We start from the raw sequence: 20,410 nt of genomic DNA on the forward strand, positions 1-20,410 counted from the left end.
AGTGCCAAGAAGGTTTCTATTGGCGAGGATGGTGTCCTGCAACTCCAGGGTTGCCTATGTGTTCCTAATGTCGATGGTAGGGAGAGGATTCTAGAGGAGGCACACTGTTCACGATATTTTATTCATCCAGGTGCTATGAAGATGTATCGCGACTTGAGGAAGCATTATTGGTGGCGGCGGATGAAGAAAGACATAGTAGAGCATGTAGCTAGATGCCTAAATTGCCAGCAGGTCAAGTATGAGTATCAGAGGACAGGTGGGTTACTTCAGCAGATGACTATACTTGAGTGGAAATGGGAACGCGTTACTATGGACTTCATAGTTGGGTTTCCACAGACTTTGCGGAAGTTTGATGCGGTTTGGGTCATTATCGACAGGTTGACCAAGCCATCACACTTCATCCCAGTTGTGACTACTTATACTTCGGAGAGGTTGGCTCAGATCTACATTCGGGGAGATAGTTCGGTTGCACGGTGTGCCTGTTTCAATCATATCAGATAGAGGCCCTTAGTTCACTTCACATTTCTGGAGAGCTGTTCAGAGTGAGTTGGGGACTTGTGTGGAGCTCAGCACATTATTCCATCTTCAGACCGACGGACAGTTAGAGCGGATAGTTCAGATTTTGGAGGACATGATTAGAGCATGTGTGATTGACTTTGGAGGACAGTGGGATCAGTTCTTGCCTTTGGCCGAGTTTGCTTACAACAACAGCTATCAGTCCAGCATCGAGATGGCTCCATTTGAGGCTTTATATGGTCGGCAATGTCGTTCTCCTATCGGGTGGTTTGAGCCTGGTTAGGCTAAGTTGTATGGTATAGACTTGGTGAAAGATGCCTTGGAAAAGGTAAAGTTGATTCAGGAAAGACTTCGCACCACACAGTCCAGACAGAAGAGTTACGCCGATCAGAATGTGCGTGATGAATCATTCATGGTCAGCGAGAAGGTTCTCTTGAAAGTCTCACCGATGAAGGGTATTATGAGATTCGGGAAGAAGGGAAAGTTGAGCCCAAGGTTTATAGGCCCATCCGAGGTATTGAGGCGAGTTGGGGAGGTCGCTTATGAGCTTGCTTTACCTCCCAGCCTATCAGGAGTTCATCCAATTTTTCACGTGTCTATGCTTCGGAGGTATCACGCCGACTTGTCCCATGTGTTAGACTTTAGTGCTATTCAGCTAGATGAGAGCTTGGGCTACAAGGAGGAGCCAGTTGCCATTGTTGATAGACAGGATCGCCAGTTGAGATCCAAGAGGATTTCTGCGATAAAGGTCCAGTGGAGGGGACAACCAGTCGAGGAGGCGACCTGGGAGTCCGAGGAGGACATGTGGAGCAGATATCCGCACTTATTCAACACTTTAGGTATGAATCTAAACCTGTTCGAGGATTACAAATTGTTTAAGAGGTGGAGAATGTAACGACCCAACTGGTCGTTTTGCTTTCTAGAACCCCGTTCCCCTAAATAAGACTTCCCGTACTTGCTTTTACTGATTTATGACTTGCGGGGATGGTTGGTTCGGGATTTGGAAGAGTTTGGGTGGAAATCGAAACACTTAGTTCCATAAGGTTGGCTTAAAAGGCCAAGTTTGACTTCAGTCAAAATTTTGAGTAAACGACCTCGGAATCTGGATTTGAAGGTTCCAACAGGTTTGTATGATGATTTCAGACTTGGGCGTATGTCCGGATCGGATTTTGGATGAACCAGGAGCGTTTTGTTGCCTAATAGTGAAAGTTGATTCCTTAAGGATTTTGAAGTTCTTAAATATTTGGTTTGGAGCGGGTTTTTGTGTTATCGAGGTCCGAACAGAATTTTGAGACCGGGAACAGTTCCGTATTGTCATTTAAGACTTGCACGCAAAATTTGGTGTCAATCCGAGTAGTATAAGTGTGTTTCATCGCATCGGATGTGAATCGAAGAACTTGAAGTTCATAAGTTTGATCAATTGGTTTTAGGGGGTGATTCTTAGATTTAGCGTTGTTTCGGGCGTTCCGAGGGTTTGAGCGAGTCCGTTTTATGATTTCAAACTTGTCGGTATGTTCAGGCGGGGCCCCGGGGGTCCCGAGCATCAATTGGACGAGGCTCGAGTTGAGTTAGAAAAGTTGGAAAGAGCTGAAGCTCCTGGTTGCTGTCATAACCGCACCTGCGGTCGGCCAGCCGCAGGTGCGAGACCGCAGAAGCGGTCAACCTTTCGCAGGTGCGGCCCCAGAGGAGGAGCCCAGAAACCACATATGCGGATCCTTTTCTGCAGAAGCGGAACCGCAGAAGCGGCCCCAGACTGCAGATGCGGCCCCAGCCAGCCCAAGCAAAGTCCACAGATGCGGACACTTCCTCGCAGAAGCGAGACCGTAGATGCGGTCCCCTAACCGCAGGTGCGGGAATCGCAGAAGACAGTGCCTTCATTTAATACGGGAAATGTGTCATTTTTGACACATTTCATTCAATTGTTGGGCGATTTGGGAGCTTCCAAAGAGGGGATTTCGGCCAAGCATAGTGAGGTAAGTTATTTCTACTTAATGTGAGTTTAATTTTGGTTTTTGGGTAGATTAACACACCAAGATTAGTGAAAATCATGGGATTGGAGTAAAACCTAGGGTTTTGATAAAAACAAGATTTAACCACGAATATGAAATGGAGTAAAAATCATATATTCTTGATCCTTAGGTTACGGGTAGCAACTTTCTTCAAAAATTTCCGGAATCCGGGCACGTGGGCCCGGGGATGAATTTTAGGAATCTTGCCTTTGGGGTTGGATAGTCACTTTAATAGCTAGAATATGAACTTGTAAGCCTATAATGATGGGTTTTTACATTATTTGAATAGTTTCGGATTGTGCGGCTCCGGTTTGAGGGTTTGAGAGCATTCTTGAGTTGGAAGTAGGCCCGAAACGAGGTAAGTCTCCTTTCTAACCTTGTAAGAGGGAAATTTCCTCATAGGTGAACTTAACTAGTATGTGATTTAATTGTGGGAGCTACGTATGCACGAAGTGACGAGAGTCCGTACGTAGCTACTATTCCGGTTATGTCCGAGTAGTTCTATGCTTACACCATGCTTTGTGGGTACTGTTATATGATTTTAAATTGTTGAATTGCATTGACTGAAACTTCGTTGAGAATGTCATGATTTCAAGGATTTCAAGCAAATAATTAATTTGAAAAGAATTAAGGAAACCCTTAAGTTGTATTTATACTTAACCGCGTTGCAAGTATATTCCGCGAGCGGGGTGATTACTTTCACTACTCTCATGGGAGCGGGCCGTTAACCTCGGCAGGTTGGTAATTGTATATATATATGGTTCGGGCATTTGACACTCGGCAGTGCACAATTTACTTTTATGTTGGATCGGACCGAACGTCCTTGATGGTATTTGTGTGTGATAGTGGAACCAGAACCACTTGTAATTCGTATGATTCATCACTTGAAAGGCCACTTGTTTAAAATGAAGGAAATGCCTAGATTTTATTGATTCGATGAGAGGATTTTCAGTATTATTCTTGTTTGCACTTGTTGCTATCTACGTACATTGTGTATTAGAATATTGGACTTCACATTATTATATCTATTGACCCTAGTAAGTGTCAAGTCGACCCCTCGTCACTATTTCTTCGAGGTTAGACTGGATACTTACTGGGTGCATATTGTTTATGTACTCATACTACCCTTCTGCACTTGATTGTGCAGGCTTTGAGGCAGGTGCATCTGGCCATCAATCCGGCGCGTAGAGTGGACTCCTTGGCTTGAGACTTCCGGTGAGCTGCCCTTCTGAGCCGTTCTGCAGCAGCTGGAGTCTTTCCTTGTCCTTACTTTTCCTTCCTATTTCCTTTCCAGACAGTAGGATAGTATGGTTTTGTACATTCTACTAGATTGCCCTATACTTGTGACACCATGTCTTGGCACACACATTAGTAGACTATCATTTTTGGGTTGTATTTATATTGTCACGAAATTGTCAATTATTGACGGTTTTAAATATAAGCTAAGGGAAATGTTGGGAATGATAAATACAATAATTGAGAATTCACTAATTGTTAGGATTGGCTTGCCTAACCACGGTGTTGGGTGCCATCACGACCTAAGATGGAATTTGGGTCGTGACACTTAGCCAAGCCAAATACTAATTACTGCTCAAAAGTACTTTTCAAATTAGTTAACCAAATACAAGTTGCTTCTAGCCAAAAGTACTTCTTATAAAAGTATTTGCGAAAAACACCTTTCAAAATAAGCTGATTTTAGATGTTTGGCCAAACAAGCTATTAGTGTCATTGGTTAACTGATAGTCCAAATTTATATTACTTGTATTCTAAAGGGATATTAGGCGAGATACAACAACATAACATATTTATATCTCATAAATATAATAAAATATTTATAGCTACAAATATTATATAACTAATTCAACTAAATTCAGCATCTTTGCATGTATAGAAGATACTAAATTCAGCTATTGTTTTAATGTATGCACCAATTTATTATTTTGTATATCTATATTGATTGACGCGTACTATATATATATATATATATATATATATATATATATATATATATATAGAGAGAGAGAGAGGTAGGTAACCTATGTTAGCTTAATTACTATGGGATATTAAATCATGAACAAAAAACTCTTGGCACACTTCATGCTAATTAGGAAAAAAAAATGTGCACGTCACCATTTTTCTAATTGCGATCTCATTGTATTATTATTTTTTCGTTTTTCTAAGGGATATATATCGATTGATTCATGTTATTTTGTCTACTAACAATATCAATAGTAACAACGTTGTATAATATTTAATGCCATTAATAATTTGCAAAAAGTACTTTTATAGATGCGACATTTAATTCTAAAATTTAGCAACTTATGTAAATACTAGATTTATAAACATAATGTAACGACCCGGCCCGTCGTTTTGAGAGTTGCAGTCCCGTTCCCTACTTTTTCTGCTTCATTTGTGTTCTCCAGCTGTATTATGTCTTACTGGGTCAGTTGGTTCGGGTCCGGAGTGGTTTTGGAGTAAATTGAGACACTTAGTCTCATCTTTAAAAGTTTAAGTTGGAAAAGTTGACCGGATGTTGACTTATGTGTAAACAATCTCGGTTTTATTTTTGATGGTTCCGTTAGCTCCGTTAGGTGATTTTGGACTTAGGAGCGCGTCTGGAATGTGTTTTGGAGGTCCGTAGTAGAATTAGGCTTGAATTGACGAAAGTTCGAAATTTGGCAATTTCGATCTGCAGTGGAAAATTTCATATCGGGGTCGGAATGGATATCTGGAAGTTGGAATAGGTTTGTGGTGTCATTTGTGACGTGTGTGTAAAATTTGAGTTCATTCGGACGTGGTTTGGTAGGTTTCGGCATCGTTTGCAGAATTTGGAAGTTTAGAAGTTCTTAGGCTTGAATCCGAGGGTAATTTGGTGTTTTGATATTGTTTCGAGTGATTAAAAGGGTAGACTAAGTTCGTATGGGGTTATATTACTTGTTGGTATGTTCGGTTGAGGTCTCGAGGGCCTTTGGTTGATATCGGCTGATTGACGGAACAAGTTTGGAAATTGGAGGAATTGCTGACGTTGAACTCAGCTGTCACAACTGCACCTATGGAGTGGGAGTAGCAGGTGCGAGCCGAAGAAGCGGGAGTGTGACCACAGAAGTGAAAGGAAGAGGGGCTAGTAGAGTCTGTAGGTGGGAGGGGCTTGCCGCACCTGCGATGGTCGCAGAAGCGGAAGAGAGGGCGCAAGTGCGTGTGTTTGTCCACAGGTGCGATGTCATTCCCGCATCTGCAATGACCGCAGATGCGGTCGAGAGGCGCAGAAGCGGTCCAGGAATTTTAAGTGATTTTCCGCAGATGCGTAAAGCCTGGGCAGAACCTATAAATTGAAGACTTCGCGAATTTTGCTCATTTTCTCCATTTTTGAGCACGGACTTTGGAGCTTTTGGGAGGATTTTTGAAGGGAATTCAAGGATATTCAGTGAGGTAAGTTGATTGAGCTCTACTATCATTAGCTATGGTGTTTTCCTGTTGATTTCCCACTTAATTAGTAGGATTTTTGAAGTGAAACAAGGGGTTAGGGCTTGGGATTTTGGAGAGAGTAATTTTGGGATTTTAAGGAGAAAATGATGTCGGATTTTGATGAAATTGGTATGGTTAGACTCGTGGGTGAATGGGCTTTCTAATTTTGTAACTTTTGTCGGATTTCGAGACGTGAACCTAGGGGCCCAGTTTGAGTCGATTTCGGGATTTGAGTCCAATTTTAGTAGTTTGTTTTGTGGAATTGGTTCATTGGCATATATTGATTGTGTTGTGTTAACTTTGGCTAGATTCGGGACGTTTGGAGGCCGGTTCGAGAGGCAAAGGCATCGCGGAGCAGGATTTTGCTCGGATTGAGGTAAGTAACGGTTATAAATCTGGTCCTGAAGGTATGAAATCCCGAATATCGTGTCGTATGACTATTTTGGAGGTGACGCACATGCTAGGCGACGGGCGTGTGGGCGTGCACCGTAGGGATTGTGACTTGGTCCATTCCGTGAGACTATGGAATCAATTAGCCTACTGTTTGATACATGTTCTCCCTGTTTTCATGGAAATTGACTGTACTTCATCTTAGAAATCATGTTTAGGCCTTATGTTATCGTTGTTGAGACCTGTGAGGTCGTGTACTTGCTGAATTAACTGCCATTTGTTGTTTTGTTCTCAGTCATGATATTACTTGTGCATTTACCTCTTTCCCCTCTTATTTTTCATTGATACATGTTATTATCTCTGTTTGGGCTGAATTCTATGTTTTCTAAGAGCCCGAGGGAATGGTGAGGTTGGCGACTAAGATAGGGCCTGAGTGCCGAGCTGTGAGCTATATGAGTGTATATGGATCGAGCTACACGCCGCAACGAGCCTCAGGGCTATATATGTATATATTGGATCGGGTTGCACGCCGCAACGAGCCTTCGGGCTGATTATTTATATTGGATGGGGTTGCACGCCGCAATGAGCCTTCGGGCTAATTGTTTATATTGGATCGGGTTGCATGCCACAACGAGCCTTATGAATGTTTATGTTTTTGGTCGGGCTGCAAGCCGCAACGATATCGCTCTTGGGCCGAAGGAGCCCCTCCGGAGTCCGCACACCCCTAGTGAGTGCAGGTACCTATTGAGTATGATTATTGAGGGCTGAGAGCCAAGTGATTGAGCTGTTGAGATGAGATGAGTGACTGTTGCCTTGAGAGGCTGTACTTGCTTTCAGTTAATTGTTGCACTTAGTTGTTACTTGTCCTTGTTGTACTAATTTTTGGAAAACTTGATAACTGGTTTACTTGAGCACGAGCTGATGTGATCTAAACTGATGAATTTGGAAGCATGACTGTTCTTACTTGAAAGATATTGAGATAACTGTATCTGCATAGCTCGTCACTACTTCTCAGTTCCCTATTTATTTCTGTTACTTACTGAGTTAGAAGTACTCACGTTACTCCCTGCACCTTGTGTGCAGATCCATGTGAGACCAGTCGCAGGGGTCGTTGAGCTCGTGTGTGGTTGACTGCTCGGAGACTTACGAGGTAGCTGCCAGTGTCCGCATCCCTTGGCTCTCCTTCTATTGTTATCTTTCTTTCTGTTTTATAGCATTTGATGGATTATTGTGAACTTTGGTTCTAGAACAGATGTAGATGCTCATGACTTAGTGACACCCCGATGTCGGGCTATTTTTCCGCATTTTGTTTTTGAGTTGAACCCTTTTACGAAATTTCAGTATGAAAAAGCTTTTACTTATCTTTTAATGAAATATCAAAGTGTTTTGGAAGTGTGTCGGCTTGCCTAGTACCACTATAGGCGCCATCACGACATGATTTAGTTTTGGGTCGTGTCAAGTTGGTATCAGAGCCTAGGTTACATAGGTCACACGAGTCATGAGTAGGTTTAGTAGAGTCTTGCGAATCGGTACGGAGACGTTTGTACTTATCTTCGAGAGGCTGTAGAACCCTTAGGAAAACTTTGCATTGTTGAATTCTTATCGTGCGAATCTACTGATTCTGGTAACTAAACATCTGCTATTCTATTCTCTCACAGATGGCGAGGACGCGTGCTACACGGTCAGGACGGATGGCAACCAGTACCACTAGTTGGGGCTCCAAAGGGCCAAGGTCGTGGTAGAGGCCGTGGTAGGGGCAGGGGTATGGCCCGCACATCAGCTACGACAGCCCCTGCAAATCCACCAGTGCCCCAGTACAGGATCAAATCCGAATTGTGAATGCACCAGCAGGACCAGCTTAGGCACCAGCTGTGCCCTTCGTGATTCCAGGTCTTCAGGAGACCTTAGCTCAGATTCTGACCGTGTGCACCGGTCTTGCTCAGGTGGTCTCTGTTTCCACTACAACAGCCACTTCCCAGGCCGGGGGAGGCACTCAGACTCCCGCCGCCCGCATACCCGAGCAGGTTGTTCAAGGACTCCAGACACCAAGGGCACTACCAGCCCAGCCGGTTGCACCTGCTCAGGACTATGTGGTTCCAGTCATGCCTGATGATGAGCAACGTAGTTTGAGAGGTTTGGTAGACTTCAGCCTCCGAATTTCAGTGGTGTAGAGGGCGAGGAGGCCCAGGGTTTCTTGGATAAGTGTCAGAGGATTCTCTGTACAGCAGGTATTTTGGAGACCAGTGGGGTCTCGTTCACTACCTTTCACTTGGTGGGAGGCTTATGAAAGGCGTAGGCCTGTTGGTGCAGCGCCCCTTACTGGAAATAGTTCTCCGTTCTCTTCCTGGAGAAGTTTGTGCCACAGTCCCATAGAGAGGAGCTGCGCAGACAGTTCGAGCAGCTGCGTCAGGATGATATGACTGTGACGCAGTACGAGATGAGATTTTTTGAGTTAGCTCATCATGCTGTTTGGTTGGTTCCCACAGATAGGGAGATGATCAGGAGGTTCGTGGATGGCCTCGCATATCAGCTACGGATTCTTATGACTAGAGAGAGGGTGACCGGTGCTACATTTGAGGAGGTTGTTGACATTGCCCGGGAGATAGAGTCTGTTCGCCACCAGGAGTGGGCTGAGAGGGAGGCCAAGAGGCCTCGGGGATCGAGTGGTTTTGGTGGTGTTCCTTCGGGAGGTTAGTTCCACCATGGCAGGGGTCGTCCTTTCGAACATGCTCAGACGGCTCACCCAATTCACCGTGGTGCATCATCTGGCCATGGTTCTCACGGTTCACATCAGGGTCACTCATCTCTCAGTGCCCTCCCAGCTCAGAGTTCGACTCATGCACCATCAGCTCAGGGTTTATCTATGCCAGGTTCTTCTACTAGTTATCCCGGTGCTTGGGGCCCCCTTACGTCCCCACTACCAACATCGGGGAGTTGCAATGAGTGTGGAGAGTTTGGTCATATCAGGAGTGCTGTCCCCGGCTAGTGGGAGGTCCAGCTCAACAGCAGAGGGGTCAGCCTTCGACTTCAGCACCAATTACTTCACCACCCGCTCAGCCAGGTTGGGGTGGAGTTTAGTCAGCTAGGAATCGTCCTAGAGGGGGAGGCCGATCAGGTGGAGGTCAGACCCGTTTCTATGCACTCCTTGCCAGACCCAATGCTATTGCTTCAGATGCTGTGATCATAAGTATTATCTCAGTTTGGCATAGGGATGCCTCTGTATTATTTGATCCTGGTTCCATTTTTTCATATGTATCGTCATATTCTGCTCATTATTTGGATACACTTGTGAGTCTCTTGTATTATCTGCTCATGTATCTATGCTGGTGGGCGATACCATTATTGTGGATCGTGTATATCGGTCGTATGTAGTGACTATTGGGGGACTAGAGACTAGAGTGTATTTGTTGCTGCTAGTATGGTTGACTTTGATGTGCTATTGGGCATGGATTGGTTGTCTCCGTGTCATGCTATTTTGGACTGTCACGCTAAGACGCTGGCGTTGGCTATGCCGGGGTTGCCACAGATTGAGTGGCGAGGTTCGTCAGATTATGTTCCCAGTAGAGTGATTTCGTTCTTGAAAGCTCAACAGATGGTTGGGAAGGGTTGTCTCTCTTATTTGGCCTTTTTAGTCAGTTCCAGTGGTGCGAGATTTTTCGGATGTATTTCCTGCAGACCTTCGAGTATGCCTCTGGACAGGGATATTGACTTCGGTATTAATTTGGTGCCGCGCACTCAGCCCATTTCTATTCCACCGTATCGTATGGCACCGACAGAGTTAAAGGAATTGAAGGAGAAGCTTCAGGAATGCCTCGATAAGGGGTTTATTCGGCCTAGTGTGTCACCTTGGGGTGCACCAGTTTTGTTTGTGAAGAAGAAGGATGGCACCATAAGAATGTGCATTGACTACAGGTAGTTGAACAAAGTTACCGTCAAGAACAAGTATCCTTTGCCTCGTTTTGATGATTTATTTGACCAGCTTCAGGGAGCGAGGGTATTCTCCAAGATTGATTTGAGGTCAGGGTATCACCAGTTGAAGATCAGGGACTCGAACATTCATAAGATAGCTTTCAGGACCCGATATGGTCATTATGAGTTCCTTGTGATGTCTTTTGGGCTGACCAACGCCCCAGTAGCATTGATGCATTGGATGAGCATTTTTTGTCCTTATCTCGACTCATTCGTTATTGTATTCATTGATGATATCCTGGTGTACTCTCGTAGCCGGGAGGAGAACGCTGAGCATTTGAGAGTTGTATTATAGCGGTTGAGGGAGGAGAAGCTTTATGTTAAGTTCTCCAAGTGTGAGTTTTGGCTTAGTTCAGTGGCGTTCTTGGGGCACGTGGTGTCCAGTGAGGGTATTCAAGTTGATCCGAAGAAGATAGAGGCGGTCCAGAGTTGGCCCAGACCATCCTCAGCCACAGAGATGCGTAGCTTTCTTGGTTTGGTGGGTTATTACCGTCGCTTCGTGCAGGGTTTCTCTTCTATTGCATCTCCCTTGACCAAATTGACCCAAAATGGTGCTTCTTTTAGGTGGTTGAATGAGTGTGAGGCGAGCTTCCAGAAGCTCAAGACTACTTTAACCACAACTCTAGTGTTAGTTTTGCCATCAACTTTAGGCTCTTATACAGTATATTCTGATGCTTCTCGGATCGGAATTGGGTGTGTTTTAATGTAGGAGGGTAGAGTGATTGCTTACGCTTCTCGTCAGTTGAAGCACCATGAGAAGAACTACCCTGTCCATAATTTGGAGTTGGCTGCCATTGTTCACACGCTGAAGATTTGGAGGCATTATCTCTATAGTGTGTCTTGTGAGGTGTTTACTGATCATCGTAGCCTCCAGCACTTGTTCAAACAGAAGTATCTCAATTTGAGGCAGCGGAGATGGTTGGAGCTGCTAAAGGACTATGATATTACCATTTTGTACCATACGGGAAAGGCCAATGTGGTGGCCGATGACTTGAGTAGAAAGGCCGTAAGTATGGGTAGTCTTGCATTCCTTCCTTTTGGTGAGAGGCCTTTTGCAGTTGATGTTCAGGCTTTGGCCATTCGGTTTGTGAGATTGGATATTTCGGAGCCCAGTCGGGTCATAGCTTGGGTGGTTTCTAGGTCTTCCTTGTTTGATCGTATCAAAGAGCGCCAGTATGATGATCCTCATTTGCTTGTCCTCAAGGACAAGGTTCTGCATGATGACGCCAGAGATGTGACTATTGGTGATGATGGGGTATTGAGGATGCAAGGGTGTATATGTGTGCCCAATGTGGATGGGCTACGAGAGTTGATTCTAGAGGAGGCCCATAGTTCGCGGTATTCCCTCCATCCGGGTGTGCGAAGATGTATCAGGATTTGAGACAACACTATTGGTGGAGGAGAATGAAGAAAGATATAGTTGGGTTTGTAGCTCGGTGTCGCCACTGTCATCAAGTGAAATATGAGCATCAGAGACTGGGTGTCTTGCTTCACCAAATAGAGATTCCAGAGTGGAAGTGGGAGCGGATCACCATGGATTTCGTAGTTGGGCGACCACGGACTTCGAGGAAGTTCGATGCTATTTAGGTGATTGTGGATCGGCTGACAAAAAGTCCGTGCACTTCATTCTTGTGTGTACTACCTATTCTTCAGAGCAGTTGGCAGAGATTTACATCAGAGAGATTGTTCGCCTTCATGGAGTACTAGTTTATGTCATTTCAGACAGAGGCACGTAGTTTACATCGCAGTTTTGGAGGGCCGTGCAGTGAGAGTTGGGTACTCAGGTTGAGTTGAGTACAACATTTCATCCTCAGACGGATGGACAGTCCGAGCGCACTATTCAGATATTGGAGGACATGCTACGCGCTTGTATCATTGATTTTGGGGGTTTATGGACCAGTTTTTGCCACTCACGGAGTTTGCATACAACAACAGTTATCAGTCGAGTATTCATATGACTCCGTATGAAGCTTTATATGGGAGGCGGTGTAGATCTCCAGTGGGTTGGTTTGAGCCGGGTGAGGCTAGGCTTTTGGGGATAGACTTGGTTCAGGGTGCAATGGACAAGGTGAAAGTGATTCAGGATCAGCTTCGCACAGCACCGTCAAGACAAAAGAGTTATGCTGATAGAAAAGGTCCATGATGTGTCATACATGGTTGGGGGGAAGCTCTTGCTGAAGGTTTCACCCATGAAGGGCGTTATGAGATTTGGAGAGAAGGGCAAGTTGAGCCCTCAGTTTATTGGGCCGTTTGAGGTGCTTCAGAGGATTGGGGAGGTGGCCTATGAGCTTTCTTTGCCACCCAGCTTATCGAGTGTGCATCCAGTATTTCATGTTTCTATGCTCCGAAAGTATATTGGCGATCTGTCTCATGTCTTGGATTTCAGCACGGTTCAGTTAGATGGTGATTGACTTATGATGTAGAACCAGTGGCTATTTTGGAGCGGCAGGTCCGAAAGTTGAGGTCAAAGGATATAGCTTCAGTGAAAGTGCAGTGGAGAGGTTAGCCCGAGGAGGAGAATACTTGGGAGACCGAGCGGGAGATGCAGAACATATATCCACACCTATTTGAGGCTCCAGGTTTGTTTCTAGACCCGTTCGAGGACGAACGTTTGTTTAAGAGGGGGAGGATGTAACGACCCGGTCGTTTCGAGAGTTGCAGCCCCGTTCCCCATTTTTTCTGCTTCATTTGTGTTCTTCAGCTGTATTATATCTTACCGGGTCAGTTGGTTCGGGTTCGAAGTGGTTTTGGAGTAAATTGAGACATCCTATTTGAAAGTTTAAGTTGGGAATGTTGACCGGATGTTGACTTATATTAAACGATCTCAGATTTAAATTTTGATAGTTCCGTTAGCTCTGTTAGGTGATTTTGGACTTAGGAGCGCGTCCAAAATGTGATTTGGAGGTCTGTAGTAGAATTAGGCTTGAATTGGCGAAAGTTGAAAATTTAGCTATTTCGGTTGGCAGTGGAAAATTTGATATCGTGGTCGGAATGGATTTCTGGAAGTTGGAGTAGGTTTGTGGTGTCATTTGTGACGTGTATGTAAAATTTGAGGTCATTCGGACGTGATTTGGTAGGTTTCGGCTTCCTTTGTGGAATTTGGAAGTTTAGAAGTTCTTAGGCTTGAATTCGAGGGTAATTTGGTGTTTTGATGTTGTTTGGAGTGATTCGAAGGCTCGACTAAGATCGTATGGGGTTATATGTGTTGTTGGTATGTTCGGTTGAGGTCCTGAGGGCCTCTGGTTGATATCGGGTGATTTATGGAACAAGTTTGGAAATTGGAGGAATTGCTGAAGTTGAACTAAGCTGCCATAACCGCACCTGTGGAGTGGGAGCCGTAGGTGCGAGCCGAAGAAGCGGGAATGTGACCACCGAAGTGAAAGGAAGAGGGGCTGGCAGAGTCCGCAGGTGCGAGGGGTTTGCCGCACCTGCGATGGTCGCAGAAGCGGAAGAGAGGGTGCAAGTGCGTGTTTTTATCCGCAGGTGCGATGTCATTCCCGCACCTGCAATGACCGCAGATGCGGTTGAGAGGCGCAGAAGCGGTCCAGGGATTTTAAGTGATTTTCCGTAGATGCGGAAAGCCTGGGCAAAACCTATAAATTGAAGACTTCACGAATTTTGCTCATTTCCTCCATTTTTGAGCACGGACTTTGGAGCTTTTGGGAGGATTTTTGAAGGGGATTCAAGGATATTCGGTGAGGTAAGTTGATTGAGATCTACTATCATTAGCTATGGCATTTTCCTGTTGATTTCCCACTTAATTAGTAGGATTTTTGAAGTGAAATAAGGGGTTAGGGTTGGGATTTTGGAGAGATTAATTTTGGGATTTTAGGGAGCAAATGATGTCGGATTTTGATGAAATTGGTATGGTTAGACTTGTGGGTGAATGTGCTTTCTAGTTTTGTGACTTTTGTCGGATTTTGAGACGTGGACCCGGGGGCCGGGTTTGAGCCGATTTCGGGATTTGAGTCCAATTTAGTAGCTTGTTTTGTGGAATTGGTTCCTTGGCATATATTGATTGTGTTGTGTTACCTTTGGCTAGATTCCAGACATTTGGAGGCCGGTTCGAGAGGCAAAGGCATCGCGAAGTAGGATTTTGCTCAGATTGAGGTAAGTAAATCTGGTCATGAGGGTATGAAACCCCGAATATCGTGTTGTATGACTATTTTGGAGGTGACGCACATGCTAGGTGACGGGCGTGTGGGCGTGCACCGTAGGGATTGTGGCTTGGTCCGTCTCGTGAGACTGTGGAATTAATTAGCCTACTGTATGATACATGTTCTCTTTGTTTTCATGGAAATTGACTGTACTTCATGTTGGAAATCATGTTTAGGCCTTATGTTATCGTTGTTGAGACCTGTGAGGTCGTGTACTTGTTAAATTAACTGCCATTTGCTGTTTTGTTCTAAGTCATGATATTACTTGCGTATTTTACCTCCGTCCCCTCCTATTTATCATTGATACATATTATTATCTCTATTTGGGTTGAATTCTATGTTTTCTGAGAGCCCTAGGGACTGGTGAGGTTGGTGATTGAGATAGGGCCTGAGCGCCGAGCTGTGAGCTATATGAGTGTATATGAATCGGGTTGCACGCCGCAACGAGCCTCATGGCTATATATGTATATATTAGATCGGGTTGCACGCCGCAACGAGCCTTCGGACTGATTATTTATATTGGATCGGGTTGTACACCGCAACGAGCCTTCGGGCTGATTATTTATGTTGGATTGGGTTGCACGCTGCAACGAGCCTTCGGGCTGATTATTTATATTGGATCGGGTTGCACGTTGTAACGAGCCTTATGGCTGTTTATATATTTGGTCGGGCTGCACGCCGCAGCGATATCGCGCATGGGCTGAAGGACCCCCTCCGGAGTCTGCACACCCCCAGTGAGCGCAGGTACCTATTGAGTATGACTATTGAGGGCTGAATGCCGAGTGATTGAGCTGTTGAGATGAGCTGAGTGACTGTTGCCTTGCAAGCTGTACTTGCTTTCAGTTAATTGTTGCACTTAGTTGTTATTTGTCCTTGCTGTACAAATTTCTGGAAAACTTGATAACGGGTGTACTTGAGCACGAACTGATGTGATCTAAACTGGTGAATTTGAAAGCATGACTATTCTTACTTAAAAGATATTGAGATAACTGTATTTGCATAGCTCGTCACTACTTCTCAGTTCCCTATTTATTTTTGTTACTTACTGAGTTGGAAGTACTCACGTTACTCCCTGCACCTTGTGTGCAGATCCAGGTGAGACCGATCGCAGGGGTCGTTGAGCTCGTGCGTGGTTGACTGCTCAGAGACCTACCAGAGCCAGCGTCCACATCCCTTGGCTCTCCTTCCATTGTTATCTTTCTTTCTGTTTTATAGAATTTGACGGATTATTGTGAACTTTGGTTCTAGAACAGAAGTAGATGCTCATGACTTTGTGACACCCCGATGTCGGGCTATTTTTCGGCGTTTTGTTTTTGAGTTGAACTCTTTTATGAAATTTCAGTATGTAAAAGCTTTTACTTATCTTTTAATGAAATATCGAAGTGTTTTGGAAGTGTGTTGGCTTGCCTAGTACCACGATAGGCGCCATCACGACAGGATTTAGTTTTGGATCGTGACATATAATTTTTTTTTTGAAAAGAGAGTACTTTATCCATCTAGTTTCATCATTATATTAGTTAAATAAAGCAATAATGTGACATTGAAATTACACTGCAGGGAATAAATTCCTATAAGGGAATATTTGCAGTTCAAGAAATAAATAAAAAGTATTTTCATCTAAGAGTTTAAATTCTGCCGTAAAAAATATCTACACAATCAGGTCATTTATTAAGTAATTATACACTGCTAAAAAAAGGCAAAAATCGACTGCCAAACCTGACCGATGTTGGTCGGTAACTGGCAAAAATCGACTGAGATGGGGCTGTCAATAATCATGCGGTCGACAGAGCCAACTGACCGACTTCGGTCGATTGTGACCTATCGATTTCAGTTGGTCAATTAAATTCCACAACTGACTAAAAAAATAAACTGACCGAAAAATCAAAAAAATCGATTGAAGTCGGTCGATCTTTTTAAATTAGGTAATTAATAAATATACGATCTAGAAATCAAATCGGGTTATGTACTGTGGCAGGATACTATTCTACCACTAGACCATTGGTGTTTTATGATTTAAGACTTTCTTTCATTTTTAATACTATTTAATTGCATTTTCATGCAAAACTAACCAACTGATTTTGGTTGATTTTTTGGTCAGATTTTTGACCGGTTCGGTCACTTGGCGGTCAGCTTTGGCCGAATTTCTAGTAATGATCGGTAAATGTATTGATAAATATTAGTACTTCTTATAAATTGATAATTTCTTAAAAATGCAAGTACCCTGCTATCACAGGTTCAAAATTATCCAAATATAATGGAGATTGTTTACCTGAACTAACAAAAGAGTGTAGCCAATGATACCAGCAGAACCAGGCACATTATAAAGCAGTTGATCCAAGTATGGGCATGGTGGTTTAATGGTGTCTCCAAACTTGTCAAGCTCCACTTGGGCATCAGCTTCTACCAACAAGATTCCTTCACCATTGCAATTCACAACAAGCTTCCTGTCAGGCATTAATTCAATGATCCTACCAGCTAATGGATAGTAAACACTAGTGCCTTTGACAGTCCTTCTTTGATGAGATTTACAGGATCTTTGCCTTCCATTGAAGGATTATATTTGTAAAACAATATTATGGGAATTTGGAAACGAAGACTCCCTTGATCATCTATATGAGAAAGATGTTCTCTCACGAGGTGTTGCTATTGCTGGAATTACTAATTCTGGCTTTTGCAGCGTCATTGATATCACTAATGGTCTTGAACATGACATAGTTTGGTTTCTGAATTGAAGTTCGCATTAATTCGTAGAAAGCATTTGGGTTTGGATTTATAGAAGTGTGTAAATGATCAATCTTAGCCACAAGAATGTCATGGATATTATAACATGTTATTTCTTTCGTTCCAATTTAGATGAAATATTTTGCTTATCGAGATTCAAACTATATGAAGTTTGACCAACATCTAAAATAATTTTTTTTATCATATAGACATGAAAAAAATTACAACTTATAGTATTTTCCGTATAATTCTTGAATATCTAAATTTTTATTTTAAAATACCGAGTTGAACTAATCCAATTTAGCTTCAGTTTAGTCAAATTGACTTACAATAAACAAAAATATGTCATCTAAATTGAAACAGGGGAAGTAGTATTATTACCTGTGAAAGTGGATAATTTAGTGGTATTATTATCTGTTTCTCCAAGAGTGATTACCCTAAAAAACCCCAAAACTATTACATCTTTGTCAGTTACCTACTTAAACTATCTGGTGACCCCAAAATCCTTATTAACTATATCCCTCTATATATTAAAAAATCCTCACCGATTTCTTAATGAAATATATAATATAACTCGTCAAAAGGGCATGTGGGAGATGAAATTGTACATAAAAATGGCCCAATTGGCCGTGTTTAATGTTTAATTACTGTTACCCTCTTTAGAATTTTTTTATATTTTAATTTTCCCTCTATTTTATTTATATTCTATCCTTCTTCTTTATTTTTTTAATCTTTCTTCTTCCATTTTTCTTATGGGTTTCATCTTAAAATTTTTTGTTCCATTGTTTCTTCTAAAATTATCTTTTTTCTTCATTTAAGTCTTCTTCTTTCAATACTATTTAATCCACTAAAAGCCCATAATTATTTGTACCAAACCCTAACTGAAATTGTTGCCAAACCCTAACCTTTTTTAATCCCAAATCTCATATTAAACTAAAATTTCCAGTGAAATTGAAGGCTAATAGAATCCAGTGTTTAATCGAAGTTTAATGGAGAAAATCACAATTGAGACATGGTGTAGCCATTATCGGAGGAGATGGAAGAGATTTTTATTTGTTTATTTATTTACAAATGACCATGTGTTATCGGTTCACCCTCTTTCTTTGATTTTTTAATCCCCCAAATATTTACACATTTAATTATTTTTATTATAGGTTAAAATTCTTAATTAAATTGATATTTAGATTAGGGTGAGTAAATAGAGGAGTGTATCACACGCACCACTAAAAAATCGACGAGAGATTTTTAATATATAGGGGTATATAGTTAAGGGGAGTTTTGAAAATACCGGATAGTTTAACTAGACAACTGACAAAAATATAGAAGTTTAGGATAGTTTTAGGATATTCACTCTTTCTCCAAATATAGGTAATTTGTGTTTGGTTAGCCTACTATTATTCATTGCTTTGTAATTATCTGAATTTACTTGATAGCTTGTTTTTGTAATAATTTGTTTTAAATTTCTCACCCCGCTAGTTGGTATGATCTTATATATACTCTCATTACTTTCTTGAAAAAGGAGTTGAATAACATCTTTTTTTAGGTAAAATAGCCTCGGAGCCACTAAAACTTGTACCGATTTATTATCCCGATAATTTTTTTTAATATATTTCTTATTTGAACACTTTAACTCACATAATTGTGAATACTTTGGATGAAACTGGTGGTTCACGGTGGTGGCTTGGTGGAGCTGATATACATTTTGAAGGAAAAAAAAGATTTGTGCATTTAAGGTTGATTGTGATGATAAAATCATAAATCTGGTAGGGAGGAGGAGATGAGGCACTGATAGTGGAAAGATTTATGATGATGAAGTGGAAGACGGAAATTTTCAAAATTGACTAAAAAATTATGAAGTTGCTAAAATTAGTTTTAAAAAAAGGTGGATCCCATAAATTACAGTTGTCACGACCCTAAAACGGACCCGGTCGTGGTGGCGCCTATCGTGAAACTATGCCAGCCCACACAAACCCCAAAACAAATCCAACAATTATAATAAATCATTTAAAAGTCATTAATAAGCTAAAATTCCAAAATGTAAGGTAGAATGGAACAATGCGGAAACAAAATACAGTCCGACATCAAGGGTGTCACCAGTCATGAGCAACTACAACTAGTCTAGTAATACAAAAAGACAACATAGTCTGAAAAAACTAATACAAAGCGAAATAAAGATAGGAAGGAGAAGCACTGGGCTGCGAACGCCAAGCAGCTACCTAGTCAACTCCGAAAGCCTGCTGGAAGACAAATCAGCACTCGCTAGCGTGACCCGAGACTCCTGGATCTGCACACAAGGTGCAGGGAGTAATGTGAGTACACCAACTCAGTAAGTAATAAAAGTAAAGGCAGTTGAGCAGTAAGAAAACACGTAAACTACAGCATAATGCTACAGCAAAACAGTATAGGTCCAGAACAATGCAGTAAAGCAGTAAAACTCGTAAAAACATCTCAGTTCAGTAAAACCCTTTTAAAACACTTTTCAATAGTTTCAAACGAGTGATGAAAATAGTGAGTAAAAGGATAGAAACGTAAAACAACCCCTCGGGCAAAATATCAATAGAACCAGCCCCTCGGGCTATCTCATAATCACTCGTATCAGCCCCTCGGGCAATAACATGAAACAATAACAGCCCCTCGGGCAATATCACATCTCACACTGGGTACTCGCGCTCACTGGGGGTGTACAGATTCCTGGAGGGGCTCCTACAGCCCAAGCGCTATAACAAGCCATCTCGTGGCATAATCAAACAGGCCCTCGGCCTCATAACAATCACAAGCCACCTTGTGGCATAATAAATCAGGCCCTCGGCCTCTCATAGAAAAAAAAAATCAGTACCACATGCTGCGGTGCGCAACCCGATCCCACAACATCCTCACAACACAGGCCCTCGGCCTCACTCAGTCAAAACTCACTCAAGCCCCTCGGGCTGACAGTAAAACAAGTACTTGGCTAAAAATATCTTTTATTAAATCAAAAGGAGTGAATAAAATCGAGTTATGAAAATAGTAAGAACATAGCATGACTGAGTGTAAATATCAAACCAAAAACAGCGAGGAAATCAGTAGTAAAAGCCCCTAAGAGTCCGAACAATCAGCATAAGGCCCTGATAATAGGTGAATTGAACTATGATTAAGCCCCAAAAAAACCACTTTCTTGTAGAGTTTTTATTGTAAAAGTGATAG

General features: G+C 42.5%; 1 pseudogene; it reads right to left on the minus strand.

Annotated features, from left to right (window-relative positions):
* LOC109213873 overlaps positions 1–17,206 on the minus strand; it is a 74,277-nt pseudogene extending 57,071 nt beyond the window's left edge.
* Between the last annotated feature and the right edge of the window lie 3,204 nt (positions 17,207–20,410).

The sequence above is a fragment of the Nicotiana attenuata genome, unplaced genomic scaffold (assembly GCF_001879085.1).
Source record: "Nicotiana attenuata strain UT unplaced genomic scaffold, NIATTr2, whole genome shotgun sequence".
Taxonomy (NCBI): Eukaryota; Viridiplantae; Streptophyta; class Magnoliopsida; order Solanales; family Solanaceae; genus Nicotiana; species Nicotiana attenuata.